Raw genomic sequence first — 18,172 nt, forward strand, 5'->3', positions numbered from 1 at the left:
TCTATATCTAATGCATAACCATGGAGCAGCCGAATCTAGGGCGAGGAGCGGAACTTTCCCTGCTGAACCGCCCACAGCCCCACACACACTTCACCTCAGCAGCGGCCCACACCTATCGGACCCGTCCCAGCAAGCACCCACCAAGAGAGGTCCCCGATATCGCACCACTGCCGCCACTCTTCCCTTCCACTTCCGTTTTATTTTGCTTGGGTGAGAGGGGGGGAGGCGGGAGATCAAGTCGCGTGTCAGCTCTTCCCGGGCAACATCTGCCGTGGCCCTCACCGCCAGCCACCGCCCCGCCCGTTCCCTCCAGCATCGGTTTCCCTGACTTCCGTAAGGCAGTCACGAAAACCGACGCCGGGTTTATCGGCGTCTGTTTTTGTGACCGGCGTACGGCAGTTACGAAAACCGCCTGGGGTTGTGTTAGCTAACGCGAACCCTAATTTAAATATTGCATGGCGCCCCCTTTGGGGCACCATGCACGCATTAAGAGAGTGGGTGCTGACTGTTCAGCACCCGCTTTCTACGCGCCTTTATTGCATTGGCCCCTAAGGCTAAAGCATAGAGAATGGGGGACCCACTACACATATTTCAAACATTTGAGAAATATAATACCCAATAATTAAAATTTCATATAAAATATTTTAAAAAATTTCCAAACACCAATAAAATATTTCAAAACTACAGACAACACCCAACAAAACCAATAAAGATTTTTATAAAATCCCTTATTAATAAATAAATAAATAAATAAATAAATAAATAAATAAATGGATAGATAGATAAGATTTTCGGAACATTTTCTTTTGATTCCAAAATTCCAGAGATGGTCAGGAGTGAAGGATGTGCACAGACTTTCTCCTCTTGCTTTTATATACACACATTTAACATATACACTCTCTCAGGCACTCACAGGTACACACACTCACTGTCTCATATAAACAGGCACTGTCTCACATGCTCACTGACACTTTCTCTCATGCTGACATGCACAAATGCCCAGTCTCACACACACTTTTTCACATGCTCACTGACACACACGCACACTTTCTCAAATGCTGACACACAAATACTCAGTCTCACACAAATTTTATCACACAGTGTCACACATGCTTACTCATAGTCACACACACTAATATACTCTTTCTCCCCCACCCCCGAAAAAGTGCAGGAGCAGTAGTGGCAGCCTATTAACTTTAAAAATAGGGTTTTTTTTCACTCACATTAGTGGTTAGGGGGATGCAGGCAAAACCCTGGATTAACAGGTTCCTGTTGATCTGACTGCCTGTTGCTGCTGCAGGAGGAGGCAGGCTGTAAGCCTCAATACTGTTTTGTTTTGTTTTTTTCTGCAGCCTGAGAACTAGGGGGACTCGGGGCAGAGGAGCAAAAGGTTGAGCATGGAGCCAGTGGTGAAGCAGCAGTGTTAGGCCTACCATGCACCTCCCAAAGAGAGAGACACAACCTGAGCCAATGAGGGGAGGCGCCTACACTGTTTCGTGCCTCCTCGGTAAAGGTGTGTGTGGGGGGCTCTAACTGACACAGCAGCTGATACCTCTTCGGGCCTCCCAGCCTGGTTGAAACAGCTGCAGCCCTGCCTCTTCAAGCCTCACAGTTTCTTCCTCGACCTTGGGCTGTGCGCCCCGCTGTCACAGCTGCAGCCCTGCCTCCTTGGTCCATGTACACCAGCCATCACTTCCTCGGGCTACACGGCTCCACTGAAACAGCTACAACCACTCCTCCTTGTGCCTTGCAGGCCCCCCTCCAACATGACAGTACTGCAGCCTCCTCCTTAGCGAGAGCTAATGCTGAGACTCGGGGCACTGACAGGGCTAACGACGCCCCTGATGGAAACTCTCATGAGAGAATTGAGACTGGGGCCCTTTGTTAGTCGCCGCATCCTCGCTGGCATGGGAGCTAATGCGACCAACACTAACCATGTGATTTGCTAGATCGGGCCATCGGGGCATGCCCGAAGCCCTGATAGGCCAAACTGCCCATGCCCCTCACCTCTGATCCAAAGCATTTCTGGCATAGCCTTTGGCAGCATCCTGTTCCAAGGGTCTGGGATAGAACTTCCTCCCATTCTGGACTGATTTTATAGGTCCCCTAACCAGGACTTCCTATGGCACTGGATGATGATGTCAAATCCCCAGGAATATATAAAGAAGTCTCTTGCAACCAGCCAGTGCCTCAGCAACAGGTCTCCTGGTGCCCCTGTGGTCCATTGTGTGTTGCTAGCCTTTTACCTTGCTCTGTGGTTCTTGTTGTGCTTCCTTGCCATGTCCCTTGCTCCTCTGTGCTCTGTTTGTTGTCCAGTTCCTTGCCTGTCTGCTCTTGTTCTAGTTCCTGCTTGTTCTTTCCTTGCTTGTCCTGTTGCTCCTGTCTGTCTTGTCTGTTCTGTTTGTCTTGGTCTGATTTCCTGGATCCTGACCCTGGCCTGGCCTCTATCCTCCACTGACTGCCGCCTACCCTGACCTCTGGCTTGTTACCTGTTCTGCTGTCTTCTGCCTGCTTTGACCCATGCTAGCTTGGACTCTTCTCTTGGATTGCCCCGGGGAACCACCTAATTCCTGCCAGCCCCTGGAACCCAAGGGTTCAACCTGTGGGGAATGGGGCTAGTATATGTGAAGCTCTAGTTGGTCCTGCCAGCTAATGAAGTGGGCCTAGTGGGCTTGCTCACTATGCAGTGTCCATAGCCTCAGCAAACTGTAAAACCTGTTGGAGGCTATGGACACAGAGTTCCTTTGTGCCATGCAGGCCACCCCTAGTATGGCCCAATGAATCCAGCAGCATCAAGAGGTCCTCAACCAGGCAACTGGAGTGCTGGACTAGCTGGTCGCCCAGTTAAACTCCCTGCCTACCTCACAGTCCACTCCGCCTCCTATGGCACTTCTGTCTACAGTGCCACCTGACTTAGGCCAGGGCCACAGCTTCTGCAGCCTCCACAGTTCCATGGAAAGCCCTCCAAGTGCTGGGGCTTCCTCAATCAGTGTTGGATGCAGTTTGACCTGCAAACTGTCCTCTTCCCTATGGACAAGGCCAAGGCCATCTTTATCCTAATTCAGCTCGATAGTGCCGTTCTGGCTTGGATTTCTCCATTCTGGGAGAGATGACACACTCCTCTCTAACTTAGATCACTTTCTGGCTAATTCCGCCTGATCTTTGTCCAGTCTTGTCATTTCTTGTCAGCAGCATCTGAGTTCCTACAGATTCAGCAAAGCTCCAGCTCGGTAGGGGAGTATACCATCTGCTTCCAGATCTTCGCCTCGGAGTTCCAATGGAGGGAGGACAGCCTGACAGCTATCTTTTGTCAAAGTCTCTCTCTGAGGCTATTAAAGATGAACTGGCAGGCCGAGATATACCACCTACTTTTGAGGTTGGACGTAAGGTTCAGGGAGAAAGCAAGGGACTGGAATTTGGTTCACAAGATCATATCACAGATCTCCAACCTCTCTAACGGGTCTATCCTGTACCGAGCGGTAGGAAGAGCTGCGTTAGTGCCTGCGGCACCCGCGGTTGCCGCACGCACAGTGCAGCACACCTACCGCTCGATCCTGAACATTAATTTTATGTAAATGTAAACCGCGTCCGTGAAGCCTTAGGCCCGCGCAACCCATTTTACTGGATAGAGCGCCTATACAGTATCCTGGGTGCGCGGGCCTAACGCTTCACGCCACGCTGGTATCTGTCATTTCAAATGTCATTTGAAATGACAGATACCAGGAAGTCGGGACTGCCAGTCCCCCCTCCCCTCCTCCCGAAGCAGGGCGCGAAAAGCAGCCTTGCTCTGGGAGGAGCAAAGAATAGACACTGACAGTGGCGAATCGAAAAAAAACCAAAAGCTTTTTTCCAAAAGCGACAATTTTGCTTTTTTTCCAAAAGCAACTTACTTTTGGGATCTGTCAAGATCCCAAAAGTAAGTCGCTTTTGGACGCCTGCACAACTTACTTTTTTTGCAGCCATCAGCAGGAACACATGGCGATCGTGGCTCCCGTAGCTCCTCCCAACGAAGATGGCCGCCTGCACGGGGGAAAGCGTGCAATTGGCCGCTCAAGACGTGGCGTCACATCCTGTGACGCCAAACATCGTGTCGTCACGTCTTCAGCGGCCAATTGCACGCTTTCCCCGTGCAGGCGGCCATCTTCGTCGGGAGGAGCTACGGGAGCCACGATCGCTATGTGTTCCTGCTGATGGCTGCAAAAAAAAGTAAGTTGTGCAGGCGTCCAAAAGCGACTTACTTTTGGGATCTTGACAGATCCCAAAAGTAAGTCGCTTTTGAAAAAAAACCAAATTGCTTTTGGTTTTTTTCGCTTCGCCGCTGTCAGTGTCTATTCTTTCCTCCTCCCGGAGCAAGGCTGAAAAAGCAGCTCCGGGAGGAGGGAAGAACTGACAGCGGTGAAGCAACTTACTTTTTGCAGCCCCCTCCGGACATCGGAGGGGGGCTGCAACGTTTTTTTCGCTTTTTTTTTTTTTTTGCTTCGAGAGGAGGGGAGAGGACTGGGGCTGCCACGGAGACCAGCACCCACGATCGCGGCCGGGGCAGGTGAGCGGGGGCTGGGGGAAAGCTTGCCACCTACCCTTACCCCTGCCTCTACCGCAGGGTCAGGGTAGGCTGTAAGTTTGCAGGTTAAACGCGCGACAAAACGGCAGGGAAAGATAGCGATAGTCGGGGCGCGGGTTACGGGATGCTAGGGAATAGCTAATTCGCTCGTTTGCATGCAATATCCATGCCGAGTGCGGAAGGGGTTGGCCGGGGATTTTAGGACGCGGTAGGAGTAGGTTATAGTGGATTCGGGATCGCAGGAAGGGATAACGCGGCCGGAAAGTGAGTAAAACGCGGCTTAGGAGCAGGGTAAACGCGGCCGTACTTACCAGGATAGACCTGTAAGTTCTCCAGCTGCCCCAGGGAAACTGGGGCTACCACATCTATAGTCAAGCCCATGCAGATTTACCAGTGCTACTTGTCACCAGAAGACTGAGGAGGAGGCACCGTGACCTATGCCTCTGCTGCGGAGCATCAGTGTAATTTCACTTCTCATTGCCTGCTCAAAGGGGCCGATGCAATATTGTGTGCTCAGGCTAGCACACAGGTTAGTCTGTGATTGGTGTTATGTTGTGAAGAAAGTCAATAGTGGACCCTTGGGCCGGCTGAGATGGACAACGTCTACAGATGTTAATCAGCCGGGAGGCGGAGCTCAGCTGGAGCGGACTGGTGACGTCTTCACCCTGGAAACCCGAGACCCCCCCAGGAGGAGCCCGTAGGGGTCCGAGTCGCTGGGACTTAGGAGAATCGTGAATAAGTCCGAGGTCTGTGGCTGGCTGAAGACAAGGAGAATCGTGAAGAAGTCCAAGGATCGTGGCTGGCTGAAGACAAGGAGAATCGTGAGGAAGTCCGAGGGTCGTGGCAGGCTGAAGACAAGGAGAATCGTGAGGAAGTCCGAGGGTCGTGACTGGCTGAAGACAAGGAGAATCGTGAGGAAGTCCGAGGGTCGTGGCTGGCTGAAGACAAGGAGAATTGTGAGGAAGTCCGAGGGTCGTGGCTGGCTGAAGACAAGGAGAAACGTGAGGCCGGAGCTGGAGTCAGGATACGTACAGAACAAGCAGGAACCAGAGCTGGAACCAAGGCACGGCAGGACCAAGCAGAACCTGAACTGGAAGCAAGGCATGGCTGGACCAAGCAGGAACCGGAGCTGGAAGCAAGGCACGGCTGGAACAAGCAGAAACCGGAGCTGGAAGCACGGCACGGCTGGAACAGGCAGGAACCAGAGCTGGAAACAAGGCAACTAACCACTCAAGGAGCGACCACGTTGCAAAGGCAAAGCAAGGAAGTCAGACGCTGGTTTAAATAGCCAGCCGGCGTCTGACGTCAGGAACGGGGCGGTTCAGCACTTCCGGGTGCTGGACCTTTAAGAGCCCCCTGCTCGCGCGCGTGCGCGCGTTCCCTGGCAGTGGGAGGAGTCAGAGTCGGCCTTCGGCAGCGTCTCCACGTGGAGAGAGACGCTGCCATGCGGCCCTACAGGCCCCAGAAGCGGCGGATCGCGGTGAGCCCGGGGGAGGCAGCGGAGAGGTAAGGACCCGGTCGCTAGCCTAGCGACCGGGACCGCAACAATTGGACGCATATTTTGGACATGCTAGGCTAACATCTAATGCAAAAAGGGGATTAGCACATCCAAAATGCGCTTAGCTAATAGCGTTCATCACATGTAGATGAGGCTATTAGCTATTACCCCCAATGCAATAAATCACTGTGTGCCTGATGCGCATGTTTTTACATGCAAGAATTAACATCAGCTTCGAAGTTGTCCTTAAGTCTTGATGCATGTCAAGGGCTCAAGAAAAGCAGAAATTACTGCTTTTCTGTGGTTCCTCCTACTTAGTATCATCCCGATACTAAGTAGAAGGAACCACAGGAAGCAGCATGAAAAATAAAATCTTGACAATGGTCAGGTTAGGAAAACGAACACTCAATTTACAAGTGTCTGTTTTCCTAACCCGTGGCTATGCATGGGTTAGGAAAATGGACACTCGTTAATTGAGCATCCATCTTTCATCTCCTGGGCACCCGATGCCATGGATGCGCTAGGGATGCACAATTTATCCTTTTTAGCATGGCAGCTCATTTGCCTATTGCATCAGGTGCCCAGGAGAAGGGGATGTGAGCGAATTGAAAAAACATGCACCCAGTTTGGACACACATTTTTTCGCACTTGATATTGCATCAGCCTGAAAGTTGAGAAATGACAAGATCTAGGGTTGCTAGGGGAAGCCACCTAGGACAATTCACAGATTCTAGACACCTAGGACAATTCACAGATTCTAGACACCTAGGACAATTCACAGATTCTAGTCCCCATTTCACTCAAATGGGAAGGATCTTGTGTCCAACTGCAAGCCTTTCAGGATACAAGCATGGCTGAGAGCTTCATTGCTGCAGATATTGTATGCCATTACCAGATCCTTACGGATCCCCTGGCTAAACTGCTTACAGTATCCTCTGTCACAAGGGAGGTCCTATCCAGCCATTTAATCTGCTCTACGGCAGCCCTACAAATGCTGATTGGCCTGCTTTATCATGTGTAAATCACCTTTATGTCCTCCCGGGTGTGCTTAACCAAGTTATTTTGGGTCTGCCTTGGAAAAGGCACCAACAACTATCATTGTTTGGGGCAACCTGGAGATATCTCAATGGGGTGCTTCCTGCCAGACACACTGTCTCACTCTGGTTCAGCTGAAGGAAAGATCAGGTGACCCTGGCCCAGATGCCCATCCTACCAGGCTCATATTTTGATTTCCAGGATGTCTTCTGCAAAATACACGCTGAGACTATCTCCACACTGAATTTGATTGTCCTATAGACCTCCTTCCTGGTAAATTGCCACCTAGAGGTTGAGTTTAACCGCTGTCAGCACCTAAAACAGAAGCCATGTCTAAGTATATTCAAGAGAACCTGGACAGAGGATTTATCTGCCCCTCCTTGACCCCTGTCAGGGCTGGATTCTTTTTTCGTTGACAAAAAGGACAGGTCCCTGCATCTATGTATAAATTACTGCAGCCTCAATGCCATAATAAGGAAAAACCACTGCCCGCTCCCATGATTCCAGAATTCTTTCACTGCATGCGGGGCGCACAAGTCTTTACCAAGATGGATCTCAGGGGAGCGACAACCTGATCCAGATTCAAGAAGGGGTCAAATATAAGACTGCATTTAATACCCGCAATGGGCATTATGAAAACCTGGTGATGCCCTTCAGCTGGTGATGCCCAATCAATGATCAATGAAATCTTCAAGGACCTTCTCTACTCTCTCATGGTCGTATTCTTGACATCCTCATTTTCTCCAAATCGCATTCTGTTCACCATGATCATGTGAAGCAAATTCTGCAGAGACTGTGCAATCAGCACATCTATGCCAGATTAGAACAATGTGAGTTTGAAAAAGAAGAGCTCTCCTTTTTGGGGTACAATCTCTCGCCAAGGTCTCAAGATGGACCCACCATTCTGGAGTGGCCCCATCCTGTTGGTCTCAAGGCCTTGCAATGTTTTCTGTGATTTGCCAACTATTACAGGCAATTTAATCCCAACTAGTCCTACTTGGTAGTCCCTCTGACTGCCTTATCTAGGAAAGGATCTGAGAACAAGAACTGGCTCAAAGAAGCCACTCGAGCTTTTGAGCAACTTAAGATGGAATTCACTTGCAGTCCGTGCCTTCATCATCCTGATCCAACCAGACCTTTCATTCTGGAGGTAGATACATCCACCCTCAAGATATAGGCACTGTCCTTTTACAGCATTAACCAGAATGATGTTCTCATCTTACTTCTCTAGGAAGTTCTCCCCAGCAGAATGAAACTACATAGGAGACCGAGAACTGCTGGCAGTTAAGCTAGCTCTTGAGGAATGGCAGGACCTATTGAAAGGTGCCAAGCACCATATAACCATTTATACAGACCACAAAAACCTTGAGCACCTTGCGCAAGCCCAGAGATTGAATCCCAGACAAGCCTGCTAGTCTCTGTTTTTCAATCAGATTCATTTTGAGTTGCGATACCATCCCGCTGTCAAGAACCACTAGGCCAAATCACTTTTCCGGTCAGTTAATACAGAAGGGGTACGGGAATCCTTACAACCTATTATTCACCCAGCTAAGATTATAGTGGCATCTCCCAGTAAGATTGTGGTTACCTGACACCTACAGCAAAAGGTTCTTGAATGGGCTCATAGAAACATAAAAACATAGAAATGATGGCAGAAGACGACCAAACAGCCCATCCAGTCTGCCCAGCAAGCTTTCGCACTTTTTTTTGTCTCTCATACTTATCTGTTACTCTTAGCTCTTAGTAACCTTTTTTATTCTATTTCTCTTCCACCCCCGCCATTAATGTAGAGAGCAGTGTTGGAACTGCATCTAAGTGAAATAGCTTAATTAGTTAGGGGTATTAACCACCGCAATAAGCAAGCTACACCCATGCTTATTTTTTTATCCAGACAATGTAATTCAGTCCTTGTTGGTTGCTGCCTGAATATAGATCCACGTTTCTTCATCCCCCCCTGCCGTTGAAGCAGAGAACCATGCTGACTGTGCATTGAAAGTGAAGTATCAGTATTGCTCCCCTGCCGTTGAAGCAGAGAGCTATACTGGATATGCATGGTGTCAAACTTTCTCCCCTGCTGTTGAAGCAGAAAGCTATGCTGGCTTTGCATTGAAAGTGAAGTATCAGGCTTATTTGGTTTGAGATAGTAACTGCAGTAACAAGCAAGCTACTCCCCACTTTTTTGTGAATGTAAATCCTTTTTTCCACATTTCCTCACTGCCGCTGAAGCTTAGAGCAATGTTGGAGTCGCATTAACCGTGTGTATGTTTATTGAATAAGGGTATTATCACCAGGTAGTAGCCGTCATTCCCGTGAGCTACCCACTCTTCATTTACATCCTCCAGACTTTATGGATCCACAGTGTTTATCCCACGCCCCTTTGAAGTCCTTTACAGTTTTGGTCTTCACCACTTCCTCCAGAAGGTCATTCCAGGCATCCACCACCCTCTCCATGAAGAAATACTTCCTGACATTGGTTCTGAGTCTTCCTCCCTGGAGATTTAAATCATGACCCCTGGTTCTGCTGATTTTTTTTTCGAACGGAAAAGGTTTGTCATTATCTTTGGATCATTAAAACCTTTCAAGTATCTGAAAGTCTGTATCATATCACCTCTGCTCCTCCTTTCCTCCAGAGTGCACATATTTATATTCTTCAATCTCTCCTCATAAGTCATTCAATGAAGACCATCCACCTTTTTGGTCGCCCTTCTCTGGACAGCCTCTATTCTGTCTCTGTCTCTTCGGAGATACGGTCTCCAGAACTGAGTTCAGCACTCCAGGTGAGGCCTCACCAAGGACCTGTACAAGGGGATCATCACTTCCCTTTTCTTACTCGATATTCCTCTCTCTATGCAGCCCAGCATTCTTCTGGCTTTAGCTATCGCCTTGTCACATTGTTTCACCGACTTCAGATCGTTAGACACTATCACCCCAAGACTCTCTCCTGCTCTGTGCACATCAGCCCTTCACCCCCCATCGAATACAGTTCTTCTGGATTTCCACACCTCATATGCATGACTCTGCACTTCTTGGCATTGAATCTCAACTGCCATATCTTCGAAACTCTTCCAGCTTCTTTGAATCCCATCTCATACTCTCCACTCCTTCCGGCGTGTCCACTCTGTTGCAGATCTTAGTGTCATCCGCAAACAGACAAACCTTACCTTCTATCCCATCTGCTATGTCGCTCACATAGATATTGAACAGGACTGGTCCCAACACCGATCCTTGCGGCACTCCACTTAACACTGCTCTCTCTTCAGAGTAGGTTCCATTTATCATCACACATTGTATTCTGTTCATCAACCAGTTTGCAATCCAGGCCACTACCTCTGCACTCACTCCTAAGCTTCTCATTTTATTCACCAGTCTTCTGTGCGGGACCGTATCAAAAGCCTTGCTGAAATCCAAGTAGATGACGTCGAGCACTCTTCTTTGATCCAACTCATGACTTCCACCTATGTGGACAGCCTGGTGTCACCCAAACTCTGGAATTGATTGTGTGTCACTACTGGTGGCCTCACTTGAAGACCAACGTGCAGCATTATGTGAGTTCCTGCTCTACATGCGCTATGCAGAAGCCTGACCGTGCATGGCCGTGTTGTCTATTACAGCTGTTGCCAGCTCCCAGAGAACCCTGGACCCATGTGGCCACAGATTTTATCTGTGCATGCCCCTCTCCAGCAGCCACACCACTCTATGGGTGATTGTCGACAGATTCTCCAAGACGGTCCATTTTGTTTCCTTGCCCGGACTCTTGTCAGTCCCTTTTTGTATAGCATGTATTTCAACTTCACAGATTCCCTCACCACATATTCTCAGACTGTGGGGTCCAGTTTGCGGCTAAATACTGGAGAATCCTATGCCAAAAGTTCAGTATCATCCTTGATTTCACCTCAGCTTGCTACCCCCAAAGTCATGGCCCGACTGAAAGAGTCAGCCAGGGCCTCAAGACATTTCTTCACTCCTATCTGAACCAGAGACAAGATAATTGGGCCTCTTTGCTTCCCTGGGTGGAGTTTACCCATAACAACCACATCAGCAGTGCCACTGGATCCTCATCACTTTTACATTGACTTTGGGTACCATCCACATATCCCGACACCAATCTCCACATCTGATACCTGTCCAGCTGCCAACCTGGCAGGGAAGGTCCTCCAAAACCTATGGGGTAAGACCTAGCAACTCTTGCAACAAGCTGCTTGCTGAACCAAAATGCAAGCCGTCAAGAAAAGGCACCATGCACCTGAACTCCAAACTGTTACCTTGGTATGGCTTAGTACCAAGAACCTGAAGCTGAAAACACCCTTTATGAAATTTGCCCCTCGATTTGTGAGACTTTTTCCCATTATGCAACAGTGCGCCCAATCGCGTATAGGGTCAGGCTCCAGGCATCCCTATGCATACCCAATGTCTTCCACGTCTCTCTGTTGAGCATAGCCTCAAAAACCTGAACTTCTCATTGAAGAAGACACCCAATTCGAGGTGTAGGAAATTTTGACTCCTGCAGGGTCTGCAACATCTTACAATATCTCATTGCCAGGAAGGGCCTTGAGCATGAAGAGAATACTTGGGAGCCTGCTTCCAATCTGCAAGCACCCTAACTCTTAAAGGACTTCCACAAAAGGTTCCCCAAGAAGCCTGGACCCAGAAGACTGTGGAGGGGCTTTGGAGAGGGAGTACTATTATGCCCCTCACCTCTGATCCAAAACGACTCTGGCATAGCCTCCAGCAGCATGCTGTTTCAAGGACCCAGGATAGAACTTTCTCCAACTCTGGACTGCCATTATAGGTGCCTTAGCAGGGAGTTCCTGTGATGCTGGCTGATGTCACATCCTCCAGGAGTTTATAAGGAAGTTCATTGCAACCAGTCAGTGCCTCAGCAATAGTCTCCTGGTGCCCTTGTGATCTAGTATGTGTTGCTATCCTTGTATTTGTATTTATTAAAATGTCTTAATCGCTCACACGCAGGCCCTGAGCGATTTACAAGATACATAAGAAACATAAGAAATTGCCATATTGGGTCAGACCAAGGGTACATCAAGCCCAGCATCCTGTTTCCAACAGTGGCCAATCCAGGCTACAAGACGTGGCAAGTACCCAAAAACTAAGTATATCCTATGCTACTGATGCTAGCAATAGCAGTGGCTATTTTCTAAGTTAACTTGATTAATAGCAGGTAATGCACTTCTTCTCCAAGAATTCATCCAAACCTTTTTTAACCCAGTTACACTAACTGCACTAACCACATCCCATGGCAACAAATTCCAGAGTTTAATTGTGCATTAAGTGAAAAGAATTATCTCCGATTAGTTTTAAATGTGCTACATGCTAACTTCATATAGTACCCTCTAGTTCTTCTATTATCCGAAAGAGTAAATAACTGATTCACATTTACCCGTTCTAGACCTCTCATGATTTTAAAGACCTCCATCATATCCCCCCTCAGCCGTCTCTTCTCTAAGCTGAACAGCCCTAAGCTCTTTAGTCTTTCCTCATAGGGGAGCTGTTCCATCCCCTTTATCATTTTGGTCACTCTTCACTGTACCTTCTCCTTCACAACTATATCTTTTTTCAGATGCGGCAACCAAAATTGTACACAGTATTCAAAGTGCGGTCTCACCTTGGAGCGATACAGAGGCATTATGACATTTTCCATTTTATTCACCATTCCCTTCCTAATAATTCCTAATATTCTGTTTGCTTTTTTGACTGCTGCAGTACACTGAGCTGACGATTTCAATGCATTATCTACTATGACGCCTAGATCTCTTTCCTGGTTGGTAGCTCCAAATATGGAACCTAACATTGTGTAACTACAGCATGGGTTATTTTTCCCTATATGCATCACCCTGCACTTATCCACATTAAATTTCATCTGCCATTTGGATGCCCAATCTTCCAGTCTCTCAAGGTCCTCCTGCAATTTATCATAATCAGCTTGTGATTTAACAGCTCTGAATAATTTTGTATCATCTGCAAATTTGATTAACTCACTCGTCGTATTCCTTTCCAGATCATTTATAAATATATTGAAAAGCATGGTTCCTAGTACAGATCCTTGAGACACTCCACTGTTTTCCACTGAGAAAATTGTCCATTTAATCCTATTCTCTGTTTCCTGTCTTTTAACCAGTTTGTAATCCACAAAAGGACATCGCCACGTATCCCATGACTTTTTACTTTTCTTAGAAGCCTCTCATTAGGAACTTTGTCAAATGCCTTCTGAAAATCCAAATACACTATGGGCCAGATTTTAAAAACAGCGCGAGGGCGTAGATTTTTCCACGCAACCCAGCCGAATAAATCACCCGATTTTAAAACATGCATGCGCAGCTGCGCACATGTTATAAAATCCGGGGTCGGCACGCGCAAGGGGGTGCACACTTGTGCTCCTTGAACGCGCCGAGACGTAGGGGAGCCCCGATGGCTTTCCCCGTTCCCTCCGAGGCCACTCTGAAATCGGAGCTGCCTCGGAGGGAACGTTCCTTCCGCTCTGCCCCTTTATCTACCGGTTTACCTTTATCTACATGTTTATTAACCGCTTCAAAAAAGTGAAGCATATTTGTTGAGGCAAACTTGCCTTGGGTAAAGCCATGCTGACTTTGATCCACTAAATCATGTCTTTCTATATGTTCTGTGATTTTGATCTTTAGAACCCTCAAGACAGGGGACTTCTTGAAGTGCCTACGATATGAGCAGCGAGAGATTGTGCTTTTTTGGTGGCTGTGCCTGCCATGTGGAATACTATATCCACATCTTTGAGACTAATAGAGATAAACATACATAATAAAAATACAATTCCTTACAGCACAAAATAATCTAACAGATGAAATACAAGACAGACAATACCCAAAGTTGATCTTGGGAGTTGAAATCTTCAAGTTCAAAGCATAATTTTACACAACTGCTTTGCTCATCAGAAATGATTTTACTGCTGTTTTAAATGTTTTAGTACACTCCATTAGTCTCAAAGATGTGGATATTGTTTTCCACATAGTAGGCGCAGCCACTGAAAAAGCACAATCTCTTGTAACCGATAGTCTTGCTGCTCATATTGTAGGCACTTCAAAAAGTCCCCTGTCTTGAGATCTTAGATTCCTATTGGTTTGATATATCCATAACAGGAAATTGATCCAGGGCAGAGAAATACTGATGTTTGTGAATGAGGAGCAATATCTTTGAGTGAACCCTAAAACGGATGGGTAGCCATTGAAGATGATGAAGAGTTGATGTGATGTGGTCCGTACGCTTTTTACCACTAACCAGCTGAGTTATTGAATTGAGAAGTAATTGAAGGGGCTTTAATGCTGAGTCTGAAGCCCAAGATAGATCATGTTGCAATAGTCCAAGGTAGACAACACTGATGCTTGAAACACTAATTTGAAATCATCTGATTCTAGTAAATTCTTTAAACCATAGAGAACTCTGAATTTGAAAAAAAAATCTTTGATCAGTCTTTATATGATGATTAAAAGACAGCTTGGAATCAATCCAAACACCAAGACTTTTGGCATTTAGCAAAATTGGAAATTTGAGGTTGTCCAGCACTATGTTTTAAGGAACATTAAGAGTATTAGAAAATTGAATAACCATGAACTCTAATTTAGCTACATTAAGTAAGATTTTGTTATGCTGCAACCATTGCTTAATGGCTGTGCTCTGTTTGTCCAGTTCCTTGCCTTTCTGCTCTTGCTCGAGTTCCTGCTTGTTCCTTCTTTGCTGGTCATGTTGGTCCTGTATGTCTTTTCTGTTCTGTTTGTCTCAGACTGACTTCCTGGATCCTTACCCTGGCCTGGACTCCATCCTTCTGCTGCCTGCCCTGACCTCCAGCTTATTACCCGTTCTGCTGTCTGCCACCACATGCTTGCCTGTGCTCTTCTCTTGGATTGCCCTGGGGACCCACCTAAGTCCTGCTGGCCCCTGGAACCCAAGGACTCAACCTGCAGGGAACAGTGCTAGTATAGGTAAAGCTCCAGTCAGTCCCACCACAGGGATTCTCTGACGGGGTGGACCTAATGGGCTTATTCACTAGGCAGCATCAATCACCCCTCAGCCCTAAGGATCCATTTCTCCAACAGGTGTTACACGTTCTTTTACTTTTTCCCTTAAAGCAGAGGTTGATTGCTGTACTGCTTCTGTAAAAAAACGTGCATATCAGTTTTTCTCACTTGCTGCTTTTACTCTTTTAACCAAATTACCAACCCTGTGAGAAAGGAATGGGTGCAATTTTATAATTCCCACTATGTTGTATATTTCTATATTTGTTAACTATGTTCCATCTATCCCGTTTCTCTCCTTTATTTTAGTTTGTCAGGCTCGCTGTTATGGAGCCTCCTACCTCTTGCCTTTCGGTTGTCCAACCCCCATCCCCTGTTATTTGTACTTTCCACCTTTTGTTATTATGTAAACCGATATGATGTGTACTTTAATGTTGGCATAGAAAAGCTGTCAAATAAATAAATAAATAAATAAATCCAGCTTAATTCCACTATTTCTCAATTTCTTTACAAAGGACTTGTGCACTGTTCACTTTTCTGGTTTAAAGTCAGTCTCTCAACAGTCTCAGTAATTAGAACAAACAAAATTCCCTGTAAACATTCTAGCATCACTTAGCTTTAGTGCTGAGTTGCCCAGTCAATCTCTTTGTCCCCTTTATCCAAGTCCTTCTCCATTTGCCTGGCTCTTTCATTTATTTATAGGAACTGCTAGTCTATTAGTGCAATTCTGTAGAGTCATTAGGACTCAGATACTCTACTCAGACCTTCCCAGAATTCAGAGAACCAGGAATTCTGGGAAATGTAGTTCCATTGAGAATCCATCTTGATTTCCATTCACAATCTTATAGGCCGATACAGTAAGGAGCGGTAGGAAGAGCTGCGTTAGTGCCGGGCGCACCCGCGGTTGCCGCACGCACAGTGCAGCTCACCTACCGCTCGATACTGTATGTAAATAGCTTGCAAATGCAAGCTGCGTCTAAGAAGCGTCCGTGAAGCGTTAGGCCCACGCAACCCATTTTACTGTATAGAGCGCTATACAGTATCCTGGGTGCGCTGGCCTAATGCTTCACGGACACGCTGGTATCTGTCATTTCAAATGTCATTTCAAATGACATTTGAAATGACAGGTACCAGGAAGTGGACGGTTCTCCTATGCTTGGGATTGCCAGTCCTCTCTCCCCTCCTCCCGAAGCAAGCAACGAAAGCGGAAAAAATAGAAAAAATGAAAAATAAAAGCGAAAAAGCGAAAAAAAAAAAGTAGCAAGAGAGAGAGGGGAGAGAGGACAGGCAATCCTATGCTCAGGATTGCCAGTCCTCTCTCCCCTCCTCCCAAAGCAAGGCACGAAAAGCAGCCTTGCTTCGGGAGGAGGGGAGACAGAACTGGCAGTGTAAAGCAACGAAGTGACTTACTTTTTTTGCAGCCCCCTCCGGAGACGGACATCGGCGAAGCGGACCGCGGCTCCCCTGCCTCCAGCTGCCTGCGAAGATGGATGCCTGCACGGGCGAAAGTGGCCCCTGTGCGTGCAATTGGGCCGCTCAAGACGTGACGTCACATGCCATGACGCCAAACGTCGTGACGTCACGCCTTGAGCGGCCCAATTGCACGCACGGGGGCCTCTTTCGCCCGTGCAGGTGTCCATCTTCGCGGGCAGCTGGAGGCAGGGGAGCGGTCCGTCTTCGCCGATGTCCATCTCCGGAGGGTGGCTGCAAAAAAAGTAAGTCGCTTCGTTGCTTTACACTGCCAGTCCTGTCTCCCCTCCTCCCGAAGCAAGGCTGCTTTTCGCGCCTTGCTTCAGGAGGAGGGGAGAGAGGACTGGCAATCCCGAGCGTAGGAGAACCGTCCATTTTGTTGCTACTTTTCTTTTTTTTTTTTTGGCTTTTTCGATTTTTTCCGCTTTCGTTGCTTCAGGAGGAGGGGGGAGAGGACTGGGGCTGCCCCGGAGACCAGCACCCATTGACGCGGCCAGGGCAGGTGAGCGGGGGCTGGGGGTAAGTTTGCCGCCTACCCTTACCCCTGCCTCTAACGCAGGGGTAAGGGTAGGCGGTAAGTTAGCAGGTTAAACGCGTGGCAAAACGGCAGGGTAAAAAAGCGATAGTCGGGGCGCGAGTTACTGTATGGGAGGGAATAGCTAATTTGATCGTTTACATGTAATATACATGCCGCGGGCGGAAGGGGTTACCCGGTGATTTAAAGAGGCGGTAAGAATCGGTTAAAGGGGATTGTGTATCGCAGGAAGGGCTAAAGCGGGCGGAAAGTGAGTAGAAAGCGGGTTAGGAGCGGGGTAACCGTAGGGTAACTTTACTGTATTGACCTGTTAAAGAGTAAAAAAAACCCCAAAACCTTACTTCATAGTTCTGTGAGTGTGCACCACATCTAACACTGTTTTTTATGCAGAGACTAATATTAAAACCTCTATATCATCACAAAAATAAAAATAAAAAATTAATCTTTAAAAGTCTGCATGCCAATGCCAGATGTCAAAAAAGTAAAATGAGAGGGAATTTATACCACTAGATGAAGAGGTAGACTTAATTGGCATCTCGGAACACTGTTGAAAGGATAATCAATGGGACATTGCTATACCAGGATGCAAATTATTTCACAATTGGGGTAGATCAACTTGATTGGGGGGGGGGGGGGGGGGAGTTGTGCTTTATGTTAGGGAAGGCATAGAGTCCAACAAGATAAAGATCCTGCAGGAGACTAAATATATAATAGAATCTTTATGGGTAGAAATTGAATGTGTGATGGGGAAGAATATAGCCGGGGGGGGCTATTCTACCATCTACCTGCTCAGAGTGAACAGATGGGCAATGAAATGCTAACAGGGAAGTTAATAAATTTGCCTACATACTAATAATGGGAGATTTCAATAATCCCAATACTGACTGGTTAAATGTAATACCAGGACATGTTAGAGAGGTAACTTGGAGCAGCTCGTCCAGGAACTGACGAGAAGGGAAGCTATTTTAAACCTAATTCTTAGTGGAATGCAGGATTTGGTGCAAGAAGTAATAGTGGGGCCTCAGCAACAATGCTCATAATGCGATCTAATTTGAGTTAATGACTAGAGGGAGGAT

General features: G+C 47.3%; 1 protein-coding gene across 1 annotated transcript in view; it reads left to right on the top strand.

Annotated features, from left to right (window-relative positions):
• SCUBE1 (signal peptide, CUB domain and EGF like domain containing 1) overlaps positions 1-18,172 on the top strand; it is a 1,434,630-nt gene that overhangs the window by 1,241,776 nt on the left and 174,682 nt on the right. The gene's annotated exons all lie outside the window — the stretch shown is intronic.

The sequence above is a fragment of the Rhinatrema bivittatum genome, chromosome 4, assembly GCF_901001135.1.
Source record: "Rhinatrema bivittatum chromosome 4, aRhiBiv1.1, whole genome shotgun sequence".
Classification (NCBI taxonomy): Eukaryota; Metazoa; Chordata; class Amphibia; order Gymnophiona; family Rhinatrematidae; genus Rhinatrema; species Rhinatrema bivittatum.